Genomic DNA, 17,683 nt, shown 5'->3' on the forward strand with positions numbered 1-17,683 from the left:
TTGCTGCATATTTTAATTTTCTACTTAAAGATCTTCCTGCATTCTGAGACAATTCTTATTATTTTGCTTTGATGCTTTTTTCCTTGGATGTTTTCCAGATGAAGCTCTAAATTGAAGTTCAGCAGAAAAACGATCAGAGCACTACATTTCAATAACAGAAGCATTGAAAATGTGGCCTTCAGTGTATTAAACTCATTGCTGGAAGCTACATATGAAAACATATTACCCACCTCAGAAAACTCTCCATTGTTATAATTTGGTCATTTCACACACCAGTGATCAATCTCAGCTAAGCACATTCTGTAAGTCCACACATAATAAAAAATTAGACATACCAGAGAAAAATTAAAGCTCTTCCTTCACGAACAAGTTTATTCACCTGGTGATTTTACATAAGAATCACTTTTTTTACTGCTTTTTTGATATGAAGCTAAACAAGCTGAAGATACATAAGTTGTTGCTTACAAGGGTCAATGACTCAGCAACCCGCATTATGACCACTTGCAGCGAAAGCTGCTAGGCACAAAGAATCAACTTTAAAAAGGGTTAGAAGTATGGCCAAATTAAACTTCTTCTTTTAAAAAAGCTATATACACATTCAACACTACTAACTGTAAATCATGCATTCCTTCTCTAACTCTCCTTAAACTCAGGATTTCTGTTCTCCAACTCACTTTCCTTTACCTACCCTCAGAAATGTAGAAGTTTCAGATGGCTGTTGCATATAAAAAAGCCTCAGAAGCAGCAATTGTCACAGAGTATAATACAGCACATCTACAAGCGAAAAACCCCAGGCTAAATTTCAATACAGAAGAACAGAGATTTTTCCTAACAGCAAAACTCTGGAGAAATATTACTAAAAAGAGAATATCCAGTTACAGAAAAAACCTAAGAAAGATTGCTCCTGCTGTTCCCCGAACTCTCTGCTGCACCAAGATCTAGCACTGGACGTCAGACACATTTTGCAGTACAGCAGCTCCTCCTCTCCCATGATAAAGAGTGGACAAGCAGGAGAAGGATGCTGCATATGGAAGGAAGGTATGGAGTTATTTTTAAACAATTCATTTTAACCTAAAGCCAGTTCACACTTGGTAAACCCAGCTCCAGTTTGGACCACGGTGATATTAATAATTTCAGTTCAGATTTAACAAATCATTTCTAAATACCAGGTTGCAGGCATACACATAAGCTGGAAATGAAAACACGATATTCAACAGAATAACCTGTAAGGCACCATGTACCTACTCCCAGTAAAGCAAACAGACCACCTCATTTCTGCAACTGGTGTGCAACTACATGCTTAGAACAGTGAGCCAAAAAAACAAGAACCAAAATCTCTTCATCCAAATCCTATTCGCAGCTCTTAATATAATGGAAAGACCCTTTCAGCATGAATACATGAGTAATAGCCTCCACTGCAACTTTTTTTTAACAGCAGACCTGTAGACAGAGGGCTTCATAACACAGCAGTTGGATGCCATTCAGCTACCTGACAGCCTCTAAGTCACTTGGAAAAATTTAAGCAGGTGTACTTCTAACACAATGAGCAGTGTCCCCCTGGTGCTGCAAAGGGAGCAGAAGGAAGATGGTGGGGATAAGGTCAATTTGGAAGCTTTGGAAGAGGATTAGAGCAAGGGGCTGCATGTTTTAAGACAACACATGAGGATGAGTCTCACAGAACAGGTTTTGACTGCTGTTGGGTTTTTTGGGGCTGGGCTTGTTGGGTTTTTCTTACATCTACCAAATACCACAACTTAAGAATGACAGTGCCAACAATTAGAACAACCCATTCAAATCTGGCTGCTTAACACCAGGGCATGGCATCCTGCAAGCTGGGCACATCCCTTACGTTCAAAAAGCTGGTCCCAGGAAAAAGGGGCAGAAGAGAGAGCGAAGGGCTGCTGGCAGGCAGCGGGCAGGGGGAGGTCACAGCTTTCAGCTGCCAGCACTGCTCAGGCAAACAAGCATGGGCTCAACAGCAGGCAGCATGGCAGTGCCCAAGGGTCGGGAACTGAAAGGCGACACTTGATTTTTTGCCCCCACCTGGCCTGGTTGAGAGGTGAACAGTAGACACAACTGAAGATGTCTGATACTGCATTTCTTTTTCTTGGGTTTTGAGCTGCTTGCTATTTACAAGCCCTGCCCTGTCCCACCCTGCATTTATACCAACACCTCTCCATGTGGCTGCAGAGCACAGGCAACCTGGGGGACACACACCTCACTGCTCATCCTTACCAGCTCCTTTGCCAAACACATTCAGTCCATGTACTGAAAAACAATTTCTGAACTGCCAGATGCATCTGGAATTAGCAATGCCACACTGTTCTCTTCTACACAGTCAAGAAAAAGGCTTATGATCACAAGTTAGTTGATAATTATCTTGCTGCTCTAGAATCTGGATACACATAGACTCCTCCTAGGTTTTCCTGTAACTAAAATAACTTGGTAATACAGCAACAACCTCAACCACCAGAAAAACGATCTACTCTTTAGTGTAACTCCACCTTGAGTCACCTGCATTCATGATTTGCTGACATCAGACTCGGGATTGTGATCTTTGAAGGATGAAACATCTAAAATTTTACTATCTGCTTAGCAAGCACAGTATAATCTACTGAATACCAAGCTGTTTCTAATGTCATGTACATATAGGAATGGTATGTATGCCATTGCTGCTGAAGATTAAGGCAACATCCATTCATTCAGACTGTAGTTATGTACAGTATCCTCTTTTAACTGATAAAATTATCCATCTGGAAAGAAGAAAAAAAAAAAAACACATAAATCACAAAGACAAGCTAAAAATACTTCTATCATAGAAGAGCGAAGTTCAGCCTAGTTGCTCTGTTAAACAAAGTATTACAGTTAAAACACGGAAAGAATTTAAAATTTGTTTATTTCAATGATCTGCATTAATATACTTACCTTCAAACCTCAATTCCTCCAAATAGACACTGTAGCTGTCATTGCATTGAAGGGCTTTTCTTGCATCATGTTTTAATGCTTTTTTTTTTTTTTTCTGCTTTCATACAGCTTGGTTTTCTGTTTCAAATTCTAGGTGTACATAATTTAAAATCAAATACCAAACTAAATCATTCCTCATTCTCCCCACGAGGAACTAACTTCCTTTTTCCATTAACGTAAGCAGGCATTATATCAAGCACTGCCTGATCCACTCCTGTTTTTTAACATCTCAGTATTATCATTCATTAAACAACACTGAACTACTAGCAGTCACACTGACTTTATGGGACTGCTGATAGAGTAATGTAATATACAACACACAGGTGTCAAGTCCATCCGTAAAAGTAAGCTGGCTGTGTGACATTACAGGCAGAGAATTTCAACATATAATTTAACATACATGTCATGACAAATTAAAAAATGTGTAACTGAAAAAGAGTTGACCTGCAACGTGGTTCTTGTCTTGAAAAAGATGTACTTACAGCTCAGCTTTCTGTTTTGTAAATATGAGACATTAATTCCAACAGAACCACTACAAGTATTAAGCACATGCATTTTCACAGAGCCACAGTTGGGAAAAGTTGGAACATAAAACAAAGAATGACCATTTTGTCAAAGCCAAGGTGTTAAATCTTCCTGACATTCCAGAAAGGAGTATCTGAGCAAAATAAACATGCAGGATCTCTCATCAGCAAAACCAGAAAAGATCCTAAAGGAATACAACCTTCAGTATTACAAGACAGAACTAATGGCACGAGACACACATTGCTGCAGTAACAACATTACATAGACTTTAATAGTTTTCAGTCATAGGAGGTCTATAACATTCCAGTTCATTACAATTCCCCATGCATACTCTAAGAGTCTCAGAGCTCATAATAAATGATGTGTCATATTTTGATACTTGTGCTAAACACGGGTAATAATAAAGCTTGTGTTTAAACCCAATGCAATCCACACAGTTCTTACTGAGATATTTGATTAAATTTCTAATATTCATGAACTGTAACTTTAATAACGGAATGCTCAAAATGATTTAAGTCTTTTGATGTGATGGAACATAAGTCATTCAGTGTCAAGTGGAAGGCAGATCCTTTATTATAGCATTAATTATTTGGGATATTAGCATTAATTTCTTTCTCTATTTAAATTAAATGGAATTCAAAACAGTGTGAATTTATGAATAGTCCACAATATAATTATTTCCATATTATCCCTGCAGCACTGGCAGAAAGTCTACCTGAAAATGTAAAGGAAGGAGATTGATCAACAATTTTTCTTTAAATCTTTTTTCTGAAAGACAGGAAAGGTAAAGCTCAGTGCTCAACCCTAAATGGCTTACACGCTTTTTTGATGTTAAAATATGCATTTGTACCTATAAATACCATCTACATATTTTTGTATTCAACGTGCAATGATTAAAGGAGAAAACATTTAAACAAGATAAGTCGTAGCCAATTTCTTTTACAACTGGAACAAAAACATTCTTAATTAAAACCACAAAGCTGTAAAAATAGCAGGGACTTTTACAAAATTTTAATACTTGCTGGGAAAAATGCTATGTCTTAACATTTCCAAAGTTGCTACATCCCAGAGATTTCAAGGAGTAGGAAGGACTAATTAAAGAGATAAACATGGCACTTTTTTCCCCAGCAGCTAAATGGTACCAAATTTTAATTCACTTATGTTACAGGCATAGCCAAAGTATACTGCTAGCAAAAATAATTCACAACTCTAAATAAATACAACACCACGCATGTAAAACTGCTGCATGCAGATCATTTGAATCAGATTTAGCAGAGCACTAAATACTGAAGGACCATAACTAAGGGTAACATTCCCATACTATAGACACACAAAAACTGGTATTCAAAGGTTTTTTATACAACCTTGCAAAACTTCTGCAGTCTGGTTAAACCAAAAACAGCTGTCCAACTGAAATTGCAACTTTATAAAATAAACAACAGCCAAAGCTAAAAATAAGCCAAATAAACCATCTGTGCCACCGCCCTTGTTCGCAGCCCATCTGTACAGGTGTCAGCTCCTGTCCCTGCCCTCCATGACAGAACTAACATGGAGAGTTTGTACCATCACTGACTGATAGCACTAATCCAAAATAAAAAAAATCAGTTAATAAAGTGCTCCTTTCAACCTAAAAAAACCCCACACAAACTCAACACTTGTCCTTCTGGTTTTGTTCTTACTTAAAATACTGAAATCATCTGAAACACACACATCTTTAGAAGTGACTGGATGAAGTCCAGCTACCTTTTTTTTCTTTCTGCTAATCTAGCAAACAAACTTCCAATCTTAAATTACCCATTAATATTTTTAACAAGCACTAGATCTATTTAAAACAAAACAAAACCCCAAAGAGCGCTTGTTTTTCCACATGAACTCAAAACAACAAAAAAAGCATACAGTGAGTTTTGCTAAACCAGGTGACAGAGTGCATTTGCAGCAGCCCAAGTCTCCTGTGGTGGAATCTAGAATCCTTGACATGTCACCATTCACGATCTGTCAAATTTGATAACACTGTGTGCGTCTGGAGGGACATCATCCATTCAGGGAAATGAACATGTGACTTGCTGTCATGACAGCTATAAAAATTCAGCCTGAAAACATACCATACAGCCATGTATCTCTCCTTCTGCATTAAAAGGTTGAAAAATACTTTCCCTGTCACCATCCAAAACATCATAGAATCATACTGTAGAATGGTTTGGGTTGGAAAGGACCTTAAAGATCACCTAGTTCCAACCCCCCTGCATGGGCAGGGACACCTTCCACTAGGCCAGGTTGCTCAGAGCCCCATCCAACCTGGCCTGGACTCTTCCAAGGAGGGGGCAGCCACAACTTCTCTGGGAAACCTGTGCCAGTGTCTCACCACTCTCACAGTAAAGAATTTCTTCTTAATGTCTAATCTAAATCTACTCTCTTTCAGTTTGAAACTATTTCCACTCCTCATCACCAAATGTCCTTGTAAAAAGTCCCTCCCCATCTTTCCTGTAGGCCCCTTCAGATACTGGAAGACCACTATAAAGTCTCTCTGGAGCCTTCTCTTCTCCAGGCTGAAGAACCCCAACTCTCTCAGCCTGTCTTCATCATTAGGATGTCAACAAAGAAGCCAACTCCCTTGGAACACCGGTGGCCCACGATGGCACTGGGAGGGAGCCAAGTCAAAACACAATGGATGTGGGAAAAAACAAGTGTGATGAATACACTGCTACTATAAGAACAGGAAGGAAAAAACTTGCAGCCATGCTATGCTCAGGGTGTTCCTACTGCATTAAAACCAAGAGGTCAGTCCGATCGATGCTTGGAATTCCTCTGCTCCGGTATCAGTGCCAGAGTTTGCTAAACAGGAGACTTCATTTATTGCTGTTCCTTGAAATGTTTTATTAGTCCAGAATGCCCTAAAGAAATTCAGAGTAATACACCAATTTAACTTTCCATATTTTAAGTAAGTTTTTACAGGGTTTAGTGTTCCTCTTCTCTCCTAAACCTCTGAAGGGACTACTCATGAACTGCTTTTATTTTACTATGTAGTTAAATATAAACTTAATTGCTATACAAAAGGATTATTTCAGCCAACTTAAATTTGACAGGAAGTACAAGTTAAAAAATCGTGATATATTTAACTTATAGTTTGTATGCTGAATGAATACGACCATTACTTTCTAAATCCTCCCATCCTCAAGGATCTCTTTGCATTTTTAAGAAATTCTGAAGTGTTTAGTGACTTTTAAAAAATCATATAAATAAGGACAGTATAGTTAATCAGAAGAGAAACTGACTGATTTTTTTAAACAGCTTACTTTCATTTTCTTAAAAATAAAAAGCTTTTTTTTTTTAAATGCTGCACTGCTAGCAGAAGCCAGAATCCCACCCCAGCATGAGCAGAAATCACCAGCTTTTGCTATCCCTCCTCCCATTCTCCTGGAGTGTCTGACAGCTCCCTGGTATTTGCATGGAGCTGATCCAGTGTAACCTGTAGGGAAAGACAGCCTAGAGGCAACACTCAGCTAAAAGCAATTTTTTACAAGGTAAGAGGACATGACCCAGTTCACCTGTACCAGGAAGAGCATCCACCACCTCACATTAAACTTTGTTATTTGCTTCCACACCCCCACATCATGTTTTCTTATGAAGCCCCCCCACAAATACTCTGATCATTTCTTGAACTTGGAAACTTTAAATGGCTCAGAAGGCTAAAATCTGCCTTTCTACAAAAGCAGTAATAACCTGAAGGCCTCCTCATTTATTTTTTGTTATTAATCCATTTTGGCTAAACAGCCCAGCCCTGGCACAGCAAACACTATCCACACCACATCCAAGGACCACCCATCAGATACCTGCTGAAGCAACAGAAGCGCCCTACATAGAAGAACAGCACAATTTGCTGAAAAGCAACAGCAGCGAGTTACCATCTAGTTATACTTTATTTTAATTAAAAATCTTCTTGGAAACAAATTTATATTTAATTTTATGTAAAACAGGAAGACAAAAAAAAAAGGAGGTTGTCTGAGAAGGTTAATACCCAACTTTGTAAACGTACTAAGTTTCAGCTATTTTGCATGGTATATCTCACTACTTGTTTTTGCATCTGTTTCTACAGTTGTGTGTACTCTGCAGACAGTAACTCAGACAAGTTGAGGAAAACTAGATCAAGTTTAATCAGCCTAGATTAAAAACACACCTGTACTGCATTTTATTTTGCACCTGTATTCTGTCATGATTGTGAGAGAGAAGCAGCATTTTTGAGAATTCCAGTATCTACCAAGAGTCCCAGAATATTCACTCCACTGTCTGCTTCACAGAATAATCAGTACATTACATATCACCATATTAATACTTGTTAATGACATCAGGACCAAAACCAGCACAACAAACCTAGAGAAGACAAAAGCCTCTATCCCACAAAGTTTGTTTCTGTGACGTTGAACAAATTCTACCACTGCATCTGAGCTTTCATGCTAACAGACATTTTTCTCAGCCAAAGTCTTTCTAAAACTTGACTCACATCAGATTACTGTGCATAGCTGCGATAATTTAAAATGTATCGGGTTGCTATTCTCTAATCAAGATCTATTCCTCTGTACCTGAATTATTAGAATTTAAAGTACTCTACTAAAGCTTAAAAACATACACTACCTGCACGATGTTTTTCATGCTGGGTTTAAAATATGAACTCACTTCATTAATGGTGAGAAACAATTAATTTGTTGTGTCACATATGTTTATTGCAATACAGAAATATATATATTTCATATTTCAATGCACTTCTGATTTACTCATTTCGTTAGCATTTATGAAACAATTAAGAATCCTTATGATGGGGAAAAAAGATTAGTCTAAGGAAAAAAAGCAAAAATTGAAAGAATTATTTTACCCACCAGTGAACAGAGCAACAGTTTAATTGGGCAGAAACCAACGACGACATTATTATGAGAAAATTAATAGGCCTAATTGAATCTGCAAGAAAAATGTAAATGGAACTACCTAAAGCAGAAATTAGCTTAGGATTCCTGGGCTGACATTCATAAATTTGCAAGGCAAAACAAAGAGAAAAGTAGTTTTTCAAAAGGTGCAAGTCACCAGGATTTCACATACTATCTTATTTGGAAGACTGGACAATGATGGTTCATGGGTTAAGTGAATAGTGCAAGCCTCAATTCTGTGCTTTAGAAGGGAGGAACAATGCTATTTTTCACACTACAAACACCACCCCAGGTCTCTCTGAAAGTCTTCCACTCCAGGCACTAATAAAGATTCCTGACATTCACTCTGAGTAAACTATTGCTCTGCAACATTTCTGTATATCTAGTAAATACAAGGATAAAACATATTGCCTTTAAGTTTATTATTTAAGTAGAAGTAGAAAGCAGGTTTCCTGCAGAGCTCCTCAACTCTCTGCCTCTTCAACACACCAGATGACCTACTTCAGGGGAGCAGGGCATACAGCAATGAGCACCCAGCACCTTACCCTGGGGCTGACCCAACTCAATAAAACACGGTAGTGTCTGGTTTCACAGTTTTCAGCTACCTGAAAACTCCTTCAACATGTCTGATAAAACCCCACCAGCAATCCCTCTTCCTCAAAAGACAGAGCAGGAGGCCAGGGCGGGGAGGGGGGGAATACCCACGACTTAGAAACCATTGGTTCCTCAATGCGAACAAGAAATATTTTCTAGGACATAAGCTTAGGATTCAAAGATGCCTCGGTTTTGATTTCAAACCTGCAGTGAGTAAACTGATACAGTGCCTGTCTCCATGAATCTGGAGGCAGCTTTTATGCTCAAGCAGCACACAAAACTCAGATACTCCAGGTAGTTTTCACTGCTGCTCAAGCCCATGACCAGCAAAGAAAGATATCTAGGCATCACTTTCTGAGTTGCTACTGTTACAGATTCTAGAAGAAAGCCATTAGCACCGAAAAGGAGTAACATACCAACAGCAACACAAGTTACAAAAAACAAAGGCTCAAAAAGAAGCAGACACAGCTGACCTTGTCCCATTTCTTTAGCTGACAATAGATGTGATGTGACACACTACAGAGTAAATACCTTTCCTTATGCTCCCACACAGCTAGCCATGAAACTACATAAGAAAAGAGAGGAAGATTAATAAGTTCCTCTTCCACTGCAGTAACAAGCCAAAGACTGAAGTTTTTAATTTATCATATATTCCCTAGCAAGGATATAATAAAAAGGATCATCCAGACAATCAAGAACTAACTCTGCTGTTGGTTATGGAAAAATGCAGTAAAAAAATAATTAAATTTGTGTATCATTATATCACAACAGCAATCGGAAATGTCATCCGGTAGAAGGCCAATATAACAGCTAATATTGCAATGACAGATCAGCAGCAATGAGAGCTAACACCATAATGAGTCTGTATCTGTTACACAGCCTATATAAAAATATTTGCTAATTACAGTCTTGATCTTTGTAGTGCACTTGCCTTGTAACTCTACATTTATTCACTGTTCCCGAAAATTACATTTGTCGAAGTCTCAAGAAGCAAGTCAGCTACAAAAACAAAGCGATCTGCTTAAACTGACTTGGGTCAAACAGAGGATTTCCATTTCCAGAGTTGTGAAATCAGTAAGTATTTCTAAGAAGCAACATTATTTTACTTCAGAAGTCATAGTCCTAAAACTGAAAACACAGCACCATTAATAACATCATCTACATGGTGCTGACTGCTTCAGATTCCTAAAAAGCAGTGGCAAAACAATTACTTTCAGATAGAAATTCTTCTTAAGCTCCTACCCAGTGAGCCCTTTCAAATTCCTCCATATTAAGTTACCAGTTCCAACTCCTGATGATACAAACCACGCATGGTTAGGCCATGAAAATCTGTTTTTACAAAGGCCACTACCGTGTTTCACCAAACAGAAATCTAAGTCTCCTACACTGAGCTGCTGCAACAGTAGCAGTATGTTCCTCAGAGACAAATACCGCTTCACAGCAAGAGGAAGAAACACGGTTCAGCTGAAGAACACTTCAAATTCTTGCCGAGGTTCAGTCAGCATTCAAGTTTTAAAGTAACAGAAGAACAGGACAGTTCTGAGTGAAACGCGACATGTCATTCACGGAACAACCCCGATAAACGCAGAGAGCCTCATGCACTGAAAAGAAACAGCCGTGGGAGATGTTAGCATAGGAACTAGAGTCGAGAAGCACTCAAGAGTCGCAGGTCAGACCTGAATTACGAACCAGAATCCCGATCTGACAACTTTATCTGAGGCAGGCGACGGTGCCCAGCCTACCAGCAAGGGGTACTTGGGAGCGTAGGCATCCTTTCAACTACAAACAGCATGAAAAGACTCACAAACTGAAGCGATTTTCCTCCCAAAATACCTAGGGATGCGCTTTCCTGAGCAGTCAGTGCACGAGGTATAGTTTAACCTTATTCTATTATTATTATTATTATTATTATTATTATTATTATTATTATTATTATTATTTTCAGCTTTACGTCCTTTCCCTACACTGGCGCCGACCGGGGGTATCTCGCCCCACGCTCTTCCAAGAAACACCCCCCAGGCTTCGGCTCTCCTGAAGCCGAACGCCGGGAACAAGCAGCAGGCAGCCGAGGGGCAGGAGGGGGGTGCTGTGGATGGAGGCCATGCCCCCAGCCCGTCGCTCCCGCCCGGGAAACTTTCCGGTTGCGCCGCGCTCGGGCCGGGCCGGGCCGGGCCGGGCGGCGCTGCCCGCCTCCCGCCTCCCTCCCCCCTCCACCCCGGGCAGCCCCCGCCGGATACGCCGTCTTCATTCCCCCGCCGGGCAGGGCGCGGAGTCCCGGGGGGGCGGGGGGGGGTGTTTTGGGAAGGGGGTGGGCGTCCCGGCCCGCCGCTGCCCCCCGGCAGGACGGCGGGCGGCACAAAGCCGCGGCTGTCACACACACACACACACACACACACACACACACTCACACTCACAGGCAGCAACTCTGGAGGGCAAGGAGCCGAGCCCCCCCCCACCCCCACCCCCCGCAGCTGGACGTGGCACACGAACACCTCCCCCCGCCCACCCCCGGCAGGTACCGTCCCCCCCCGGGGCGGCGACGGGGCCTCCCCCGCCCAGGTGACACCCGCCCCTCCCCCCCCGCTCCCGCCGGGCTTCCCCCCCCCCCCCCCCCGCCCCGCACACACACGCACCGCTCCCTGCGGCCGCCACAAGTTTACGGCGGGCCCCGACCCCCGCCCTGGCCCCATCCTCGCCCCGCCCGCGGCCGCGCTTACCTCCGGCCGGCCTGCCGGCGGGGAGCGGGGCGGGGAGGCTCCCAGCTCAGGCGGGCTCCGCTTCTTTGTCTCCTCGGCGGAGGCGCCCGCTCGCTCCCCCCTTCTGCTTCCCTCTGCCCTTCCCCAGGCGGATGCGGGCCGTGTCCTCCGAGCGGGGCCGACTGGCTCCCCCCCTTCCCTTTCCCTTTCCTCCTCCTCCCTCCTCCGCGCCGCGCCGGACGCGTCCAAGGCCCCGGCCCTCAGCGGCGGCGGCTCCGCTCCCTGCCTCCGCTCAGCCTGCAGCGCCCGGCGGCAGCGGCGGCCCCTCCCCCGCCAGCCGCCCGCCTCCCCCGGCACAGCCCCCGCCCCCGCCCCCGCCCTGCCCTTCCTGCCGCTGCCGCTGCCGGGATCGCGCGGGAGGACCTCCCCGGACTCCCCCCTGCGCCCGCCGGCAGCGCCGCCGCTGCCTCCGCCCCGGGCGGCTCCCTCTCCTCGGCGGGCCGGGACCGGCGGGCGGGGCAAGGGGGAACCTTGCCCAGGCGGCAGCGCCCTGACAAGCCCTCCCCACACACACACACACACAGAGCCCCGTCCCCTTCAAACCCCGGGAGTCCCGACGAAGCTCCCGCGCTGGGAGCGGAAGCGCCCGGGGGAAGTCCTGGCGAGCACGTAAAGAAACGGGAATGGGGCGGGCGGGGGGCGCGCCCCGGGGCCCGGCCGGGCTGGGGGGAGCGGCGGGCCGGGCAGGGCCGGGCCGGGGGGAGCCAGCCCCGGGGAGCCCTGACCTCCCCTGCCGCCGCGGGTCAGTTTCAGCCTCAGGGCTCCGCGTATTGACCTGGTCATTTTCACTGTCGGGGTTCGGTACGTCCCTGCCCCGGTGCTGCTCCCTCAGGAGAGGACGGCCGGCGCGGCAGCCGTCCCTAGCCGCCCGTTCAGAATTGCCCGTCCCTGGGTGCGTGGCTGGTCGCGGCTTTCCCCCGAGTCCCTCTGCTGCCTCGCCGCAAATGGTTGAAGAGGACAGGCAGGAGCCCCCGCGGAGGCTGCGGGCTGTCACGGGAAGGGCCAACCCGCCGACCCCACCACCGGCTTCGGGCGGTCGCGGTGCTGCCAGCTCCGCTGCTGGACGAGTGCGGCTGTCCCTGGGCTGCGGGGTTGCAGAGAAATCGTCCCCCTGGCGTCACCCGGGGGGCTGAGAGAAAAGCAGCGCTGCGAGTTGGAAGGCGCTCTGGAACTTTGTAAAACCGTGGCCCCTTCCCAGCGTGGCGCCTTGCACGGGCGGGCAGCCGGCGCGCTTCCCGTGCTGGGTCCGTCTCTCCTCAGGACATGTGTCCTGGCTTGGGAGGCAAGGCTGCACAAGACCACCTTGTCCAAATCCAGAATGAAGTCAGCAGCCCCGCTGCCTTTTTTTCTCTGAGCTAAAACTCGTGGGGAGAACTTTATGCAAAGATTTTCAGCTCTTTAAAGGAGACCCGCTAAAAAATGCATACTTGAAGATCTTTCTTGTACTCCCACTTAAAATAGTTTAGGAATCCTCAAACAACTCCCTCTTCCCCTTGTTATCTTTCACTAATTCTCACAGCATTTAATTGAGGGTTTGGGAAGTCCCAAGCGCCTTTCACATGCCTGTGAGATAAACCCGAAAGGAAAACGTGGCCTGTTCTGTCTTCCAAGAAAGGCTTTGCTTGCACCTCAGGGAGGAACAGAAAGCTCTTTTCCTTTCAAGGCTTTCTGTGCACGCCTTTGACTTCGATTCAGAGAGGTGTTAATCTTCCTTTTGAAACAATAATCTGACCATGCTTTGTCAGAGCTGGAAAATATTTGGGGTCCCTGCTGCCTAGGCTGGGCTGTGCAGTCAGGCCTCCCTCCAGCCTGCAGAGGCTTAGGCTGAATTTAAATGGGATTGGTTGTCCAAGGACATTCAGATGTAAGTCTCTGTTGTTTCTGGAACAAAATGCACCCTGGGAGTGATAATGGAGAGATGAATTATCCCTCCTCTCCTTTGCATTTTAATACACAGTTAGGTTTCAACCTCAGTTTTGTCCCTTCTTACCACACCCTTGCTAATGCCATGCTGCAGAAACCTTCCACTTTGTTGTGTTCCCTACAGTGCTGTTGAGCTGAGGATGTCCAGGGGAAGGTGACACCACCCCGCAGGGTTTCCAGACTATGTTAGACCTCCAAAAGTGTTCAGCATCATAGGATGCCATGTGAGCAGCAGATCTCAAAGCTTTCTAGGTATCTGAAAATAATGATAAAGCACACCTAACCTTAGCAGATTAATGCTAATAGGATTTATGGAAGAAAAATGTTTTAAGGAGTGATTTGGCTGAATACATTGTCTTCAGGCAAAGGAGTAATTTAAGGACTCTGAAGCATAGTGTTGTTAAATATATTTAATTACATTAAGAAACGATCCATTAACGCTGTTTTTTTCAAACTGTCTTACGACAAACAGAAGACATTGCAGAAAGGGTTTGCAAGGGTATATGGAAGGGTGTTCTAACTTCCTGTCTGCCGAATGGATGCTTATGTTTCACAAGCAAAAAAGACCAAGATGTTGCCCTAAGAAGTATTCCAAAACATTGAGCCTACTGAAATATTAATGTACGCTTTTTGAAATGTCATAATTAGCTGTTATCTCTGGAATAACTGTTATTACGAAGTACTGGCTGCTTGTGATTTGAGTGAGGATTACATTCTGTATATGAAACGATGATAAAATTGGGGGTATCTGCACAGAAGTGAAAGCAGTACATGATGTGGCGGGCACGGCATTTTGTATAAAGTAAGTAAATATGCAAAACATCCACTTTTGCATATGCATGAGTTGTGCAATCCTTGGAAAATACAGACACAGGAGACAAGAGCATGAATATTTCTCCCACCCTAAGGCTGTAACTGAATAGTAAAAATAACAATAAAAAAAAAGGTTAAGCAATAGAAAGATGCCTCTTCGTCTCTGGTAAAGAAACAGCCTGCCTCATGCTGCTGATTCAGGCAGAGTTACATGCAAGCTACAAACCCAGAGGTTGTGTGATGGAGTTATTTTGCAATTACGTAGTGGCAGACAGTTCATCTTGACATTCCTGTCTTGCACAAGAGGCTAAAAAACTGTATTTCTTTATTTCTCTTAATCTTCCTTTTTTTATAACTATCCATTTTCTGTCCCCTGTACGATGCTGCTGGTGCTTTACCACTCACCCAGCAGAGCAGTGGCCTCCTAAGGACAGGCACGTGGCCATAACCTCTGCCGTGGATCCCAGACCCAAACCGTGCTAATTTATTTACACCTCGTTGTGGTGAGGTGACTGCCACCTCCCTGATAGGGCTTCTTCCACCTTCTGCATAAATACCTGATCCTTCTTCCAGGTGCATCAGGTTTCCTCACTCTCTAGAGTATGAGCTTATACCGGCTCCCATAGGCCGCTGGCAGACATTTTAGTGGGGATGTAGGAAGGAGGGACTGCAAAGTTGTTTGGAAATCTGGAAAACAGCATTGTCCACTTCAGAGGTGGACAGCAAAGGTGTTTGGTCACTCTGCGTTAGTCCACTGAGGAGAAAATATACCTAAATCTAAATAAACCTGTTTTAAAAATCGCTACTGCTTTTCAAAGCTGCCTTTTAAAGGCATCAATATTGTAATAAACCCAATTTATACACATGTTGTTGTAAGACTCTGTCATTAACAGATGGAGAAGCAAAGAAACACTGGGTACTCTGGAAAAAACAAGGTGTATTTTAATTTTCTCCAATCTGAAAAAGATGTTCACTTTAATAACACTTTTCAGAAAACTTTCCAGCTTATGATTCATTTAATTTTAAAATATTGAAAGCAGTGTCAGTGTCTTTTCTCTTAAAAAAAAAAAAAAATCTTCTTGAAGTGTTTACATCACTACAGATCATCTACTTTCTGCTTAAAGCATATGCTCAGTTCCCATGTCGATGAAGGGGAATTACATGACTGCTACCAGGGGAGAATAGATCCCAAATACTCAATTAGTTACTGCTGAGTCACTTAAGTATATTTGCACAATGATTCTAATTCAGCCTGACGGTATCACAGCTGCTTTTTTCACTTGCTGTATGGCTGCTGCATCTTCAATGACATTTACGAAAAACGTTGAGGTGGAAGAATGTGTCCTTAGAGCTCCAAATACATCCAAATTCTTCTCTTCAATGGACCAAAGCTACCCAAAGGTGCTGTAAAACGGCAAGCTAAATCTATCAGCAGATCACATTTTATTATGACAAATTCCATCGTTATCTTTTGCAGACAGTTGCTAAGATTCAAAGTATTTATGTAAGAAAAACAAAACGGTGTTTTGGGCTTTGGAAATGTCACAGCCCTCGATTCTCCTGTTTATTCAAAAATGAAAGTGTGCTGAGGGACATCTTTTGAACTCTATTCAAAGGTTAAAACTGTTCTTTCATGCAGTTTTGAAATTCAAAATATTACTGCTGAATGGTTTGACTCAGCAGCGGAATCTCCATTTTGCATTTAAATCTCAAATTCTGACCAGAGCTGGTGGTTCTGCACACTGCAGAGACCGAGGTGTTGCGTCTTCCAGCCATGGGGTGCATCTGTCTCAAGGAAGGAGTGTAACCCCCTGACACGTGGTAGGACTGTGCAACAGTTCAGAGCAAGTGGCATAGGATATAGCATCCCGCTGCCTAAGTAGGTTATGTTAGTAAAATGTAATTACCCACATTGGACTTTGCTCAGGACTGCAAGCTGACACTCCCCCTCTTATGGGGAAAAAAAACACAGGGGGAGGCAAAAGAAGAGAAACAGAGGAGGTTAACTCTTAGTTGGAGATCCAGTAGGCTGCATGACCAGGTTGAACAAGCCCACAGACCAATGCATTCTTTGCTTGGAAGGAGCACTTTTCAAGTGTATGTAGTTGTTTATCTCCACTGAGTTGAGGAAGCACAACTCAGTGGGCCCTCAACCTGATCAAGCTCCATGGCAGTTTCCCTGGGGACCCGCCAGCTGCAACCTTGCAGCGTCTGTGTGCATGGGCAGGACTTTTTCTCTGGCCCATCCCAGCTTGGCATGGCAGCCACAGTCTGGGGAGGTGAGTAAAGGGACTTGCCGCATATCCATAGTTATGTTGGTGGATCCTGTCAACCCAAGACTCTGGGTAACCAAAACAGAGGGATGGTGGCACTGATTTTGGCCAAGAGGTTGGAAAAGCAGCTGCAGTTTTTGAGTGAGGGCAACAGAACAATCCTGTAATGTGATGCTGACTTGGGTTAAGTTCCTACTCAGCTCTGTTCTATGTGTCTACAACCTTAGTCACCAACCTTACAGCAAGAGGTGGCTTCACCCTTAAGAGCTCTAGCTGGTGTTCAGAGTTTCACAAGCTAGAAATACTGTGGTTGACTGCAGAAAAGGAAACAAATGCTCCTTATTAGCCTTCCAATTTATTTTATAATAACTGATGACTAATCATAGGCCCTGCCTTTGAAACCTGGTTTGCCAATTATTGTAGTATTATCATTCTTACACAAAATATTAGGTAATGTAAGCCTATGTATGAAGCTGAACCTTCAGACAATGTTTCCATCCTTCATTACTGCCAGGGAAAATTTGAAAGCCTGATCCCTGTGAACTTAGAAACCTGTAGGTAAAAGAAAAATCAATGTGCTTTTTTAAATCAAGATTTTACATTAGTTTCATGATTGGTGTTCTGATTGAATTTTTGAATGTTTGAGGTTGACAATTCTGAATTAGGACAGATACTGTAGGTAGTTTTCTGATATTATATGCTGGCATGAATGCCAGCATACCACCACCTCCATGCAACATTTCCTGTTTGAATAGGTAGTACCAACTGTAACCGATCAGTACTCAAGGTTTTAGTCTGCAGTTTAGTTTATACAGATGTATAATCCACACAGATCAAACATCAATATGGGACAGGATATACGGATATATCTATACAATCTATACAGGTCATAGCCAAGCCTGCTTTGCCTGGTTCAAAA

The 17,683-nt window shown here is 43.6% G+C and overlaps 1 protein-coding gene across 1 annotated transcript in view; it reads right to left on the reverse strand.

Moving 5' to 3' along the window:
- Positions 1-11,882, reverse strand: part of NCK2 (NCK adaptor protein 2) — an 87,084-nt gene extending 75,202 nt beyond the window's left edge. The window contains exon 1 of the mRNA XM_051641328.1: positions 11,717-11,882. The gene's annotated coding sequence lies outside the window, so the exon portion shown is untranslated. The remainder of the gene's footprint in view (positions 1-11,716) is intronic.
- Between the last annotated feature and the right edge of the window lie 5,801 nt (positions 11,883-17,683).

This window comes from Apus apus, chromosome 1, assembly GCF_020740795.1.
Source record: "Apus apus isolate bApuApu2 chromosome 1, bApuApu2.pri.cur, whole genome shotgun sequence".
Lineage (NCBI taxonomy): Eukaryota > Metazoa > Chordata > Aves > Apodiformes > Apodidae > Apus > Apus apus.